General features: G+C 41.0%; 1 non-coding gene across 1 annotated transcript; it reads right to left on the bottom strand.

Moving 5' to 3' along the window:
* Positions 1–612: 612 nt before the first annotated feature.
* Positions 613–719, bottom strand: LOC126102809 (U6 spliceosomal RNA). Its single transcript, XR_007523074.1, has one exon. It is a non-coding gene; the product is annotated as a U6 spliceosomal RNA (small nuclear RNA).
* Between the last annotated feature and the right edge of the window lie 3,809 nt (positions 720–4,528).

The raw sequence follows: 4,528 nt of genomic DNA, 5'->3' as shown, positions 1-4,528 counted from the left end.
TAAGCAGTTCTGTTTCTTTGACGTTTCTACAGCCATTCTGTTTGTTGACATGCTCAAGGTACCTCAGCATGCCTTGCTTCTTTCCTCACTGCACACGTTTATGGGCTAGCAAGGAACACGCAGGTAAGTTTTTTGAAAATATTAACTCTAAAAGTGTTATGTATATGAGTTTAAAGCTGAAACTGTAACGAACAAAAAGCATTATCGATAATGATATTTTAACTCTGCAGCAGAGTGTGCGCTGAAATGCAACTTCCTGGCAGATTAAAACTGTGTGCCGGACCGAGACTCGAACTCGGGACCTTTCCCATCCGTCGGCAAGTGCTCTACCAACATTTTTTTTTTTCTTTTAAAACTTATTGCTGAACAAGGACGCTACTCATTACATTTTTTTTTTTTTTGATCGTTGTGTTTTGTCGTTGCGGACGTCGCAAGACATCCTGTTCAAGTTCGATGGTTAATCCTTCCACTCAGTTTTTTATTACAGAGGCCAACCGGCTCTCTGACCGAACACGCTGAGCTACCGTGCCGGCATTTAAACTTTTCGTTCGAGGGAAGACTTGAACCAAGTACCTGTCGTTCCGCAGCTGCTCACGCTAACCACGGGACCACGGCGCCCTTTAATGCTTCACGATTTCGCGTGTCATCCTTTCGCAGGGGCCATGCTAATCTTCTCTGTATCCTTCCAATTTTAGTATATGTACCTCCGAAGCGAGTACAACCAACTGAGCTACCCAAGCACGACTAACGAGCCGTCCTCACAGCTTCAGATACTGGTAGAAGTGAAGCTGTGAGGACGGGGCGTGAGTCGTGGTTGGGTACCTCAGTTGGCAGACCACTTGCCCGCGAAAGGCAAAGGTCCCGAGCTCGAGTCTCGGTCCGGCACATAGTTTTAACCTGCCAGGAAGTTTCAGCATTATCGATGCCAGTAAGCAAACAAGCATTGGTTTCGGAGTTCCAGTTTCACTTGCCATCGATACAAATACAGTAAAAGTGGAATTAAATGGACTACGAAGCGTACTTTTCACAATACTTCCTTCCCTTTCTGGTTATTCGAAATATAGCAGCAAAAATCTCGTTAACGAGGCCAAATGTGTCGTATTACTAGAGCAAATAAGGAATCAAGAACACAAAAATGTTCGAAATTGCCTTCCTGACGCTGATACTACTCACGTAAGCACTATAATTTTCAGTATTTACAACATGTGTTGCGTGCGCATGACAGAAATGATGAACAAGAAGCAATCGTAAACAGTAGTCTGCTAATGTTTTGGGCTGTTTAAGGTGGTGGCACGGCCCGCCCATTCTCGCTTCGAAAAAATGTGCAATGTAAGTCTGTACAGCCATCTCCTTTCTTTTTTTACCGCCAAGATCTAAACTTCAACGCGCCACTGTCAATGATATTTATGTGAAATGGCATCGTTTAAAGATATTCAGAACTGTGCATACACACACACACACACACACACACACACACACACAGTGTGACATATCACACACTGTATCCTCGTGGGTACATATCGTTGCTTTTATGCTGTACTCGTTTCCATACTTCATGTTTATGATCCAAAAATTACGTAAAGTGTCACTTGTATGGGTGCATAGTTGTATTTGTATATCTCAGATGATGTAAAGCACAACGAAGCCTTAAATTAATTATTTTACACATATAAATTATTCTATGATGCTTATCAGGTGTCACAAGTCAGACAGACATCAGCAAGAGTGATTTCACTGAATGAATGTTTCACATTCTCTGACAAATCTCGTGTTGCTGACATCAAACTGTGTAATATGACACACACATTTCACTGCAAACACCACATGAGCACTACTGTTGATCTACCTTTACTAGTTCTCTCGTCGACGAGTGTTACGAAAGTAAACAATATGATACCTTTGCCAATAGCTCGTCTCCCCCTTCTTATTGTATACCCATAATTTTACGCACATTCCCGACGTTTAACTTTCTAAGGAAAAGAACAGGCCAAATTTGAATACAAGATTCCTTCTGAATGGACTTCCTGTTCTGTCTTAAGGCATTAGTTTTCGAAGCAATATCATTAAGTATACAGACATCATTAAAGCCCCTTATGTTTCGACTGAAAACGATTTGGAAAAAGATCTCTTGGGAAATCATATCAGAATCGTTTTTTGGTGGTAAGATGGAGTGTTGAAACACACAAAAAATTCTAAACGCTAACAAACTGTATGCTAGAATTCAGCACGGAAAAGTCAAGAAACACATTGATCAAATTTCTAAGTCTTGATACAACGATTCTGTACCAGATATTTCAGGGGAACAGCTACCCACAGAAAGGTACACTGACTTTTAACAGTTAACTGAGATCTCACTTGTTGAAGCATCTTTTCATGCTCCATGCTCAATCCGTCATGAAGATAAATAGCAAAAGTTATTTATTGCTTGAAAACGTATATGTTTTGTCACGAATCTCAGTTGTCACCACAAGCATACAATACAGCTTGTGATACTTGTATTTCTATTATATGAGAACGAGAATGATACGTGCTCTCCATAAATACACCGACACATAAAAATCACAACACCAACAGGGAGTTGTGTGACAAACGAAATATGGTAAACGTGTTTCTATATCTGTAGGCGGATGCCTATTCAAATTTTGTATAAGAGTGAAGCTAGTAGCGAAACTATGAGGATGCATATCAGGTTTGTTTTAAATACACTCTGTAACAGACGTGAGCGTTGGTTACCTTTCAGACTTAATGTTACTCAAGAACGCATTTAAGGTGACAAGGAAGCCATTATCAACACCTCACTGTGTTTGAATGTGGTCGTGCAATAGGGCTACGGGAAGCTGGATGTTCTTTCCGCTATACTGCGGACAGCCTTGGCTCCAATGTAGCCACTGTGCGTAATTGCTGGCTTTGTTTCCTGATGAAGGGTGGTTCTGCCTTGACGCAAGTGATGACCGTGTGTTGATTACAAGGTGGCCAGTTTGGGGCCTGCAACCAGTTTTTCTACGTGCTAGACACTCTGGTCCTGCACCTGAAGTTACTGGCTGGGGTGCAGTTTCGTATAACAGGAGCACTCTCTTGGTTACACCACACTCCCTGACTGCAAATTTGTAAGTAAGTCTGGTGACTCGACCTGTTGTGCTGCCATTAATGAACAGCATACAAGGGGTGTGATTTTCAACAGGATAAAGCTCGCCCACACAAACAGATGTTGCTCTACAGAATGTTGACACGTCCCTTGGCCAGCTCAATCACCATATCTGTCTCAATCGAGCACAAATGGAGCCTCATCAGACAAGTCCAACGTCACCCACAAACAGCATTAACCGTACCTGTATTGAACGACCAAGTCCAACAGCCATGGAACCCTATTCCGTAAACTGAAATCGACACCTGTGCAACACAAGGCATGCACGTTTGCATGCTTGCTTTCAACACTGTGGCAGTTACGTCGCTTATTAATGCACCAGCATTTCGCATTTGTAGTGTCTTATCTCGATGTTACATTAATCTGTGGTCGAGCGATGTTAACAACTTAAATGTGTTTCCCAGACAAATGTCTACCAAAAATTTCATAACTCTGCATTATCTTTCTCTTTTTTGGTGCTGCGATTTTTTTTCCGTAAGTGTAGTTAAAAACCAACACGTGTTTATGCAGTGTAATTAATGAATTAATAATAGTTGCTTACTGAAGATTAATTTAACTTTAAAAACTATTCTGCAAAACTTCGAAAATGCTAAGTAAAATCGACTGTGGCTCTATGCCTCTGTTGCGTGTCGTCACCAGTGGGTGGTCGTGTTTGCACTTCTGTCTGCTTACCACACTTGGTGTAAGGTGCAACGAAATCTTAGATAAACTGCTTTCGGTATCGATGACGCTTTCCAAGCATCATAGTGTTACGTTCCAATCTGTAAGAGCACGTCATCAATGCAGAAAGTACAATGTTTACCTCAAGTGTGACAGTGTCATTTTCCGCACAGACACACACACACACACACACACACACACACACACACACACACACACGCACACACGTGCTTCAATGCTATTATACCGCCTAAACATATGTGGCTGAAAAAGTAACATGCTAAACATACAGTCAACAATTCAAGTAATATGTAAAGATCAAAGTAGTAAAACTAACGTGATCAGACTTGTAACTGCAGAAAGTAAGTTAATTAGGCGATCGTATTAGCAAATAACGGATTTTGGATGACTGGAATTAAACTTCCATTATTTACTTCTAGTACTGGTGTAACACAAAATTCATTTTCGCATTTTATATTTACACATCTAAATTGTTCTCAAAGGCCATTTTCTCAGACATCTTTTTGGTTGGAGGGTGGGGTGGGGGGTGGAGGGTTGAGGGGAGGGCCAACGATTATGCATCACATTCTGTACTCGAGAAATGTAACACATTATACTGATTGACAATTACTGCTTTTATTACAAATGATTCAATTTTACTAAAGATCATGAGCAATAACAACTTTCAACGAGGACTAATATTTATCAGTTGGAACCATGGTA

The sequence above is a fragment of the Schistocerca cancellata genome, chromosome 9 (assembly GCF_023864275.1).
Source record: "Schistocerca cancellata isolate TAMUIC-IGC-003103 chromosome 9, iqSchCanc2.1, whole genome shotgun sequence".
In the NCBI taxonomy this organism is placed as follows: domain Eukaryota; kingdom Metazoa; phylum Arthropoda; class Insecta; order Orthoptera; family Acrididae; genus Schistocerca; species Schistocerca cancellata.
Note: the sequence above shows the minus strand (reverse complement) of the source record. Positions and strands in the feature narration are given on the sequence as shown.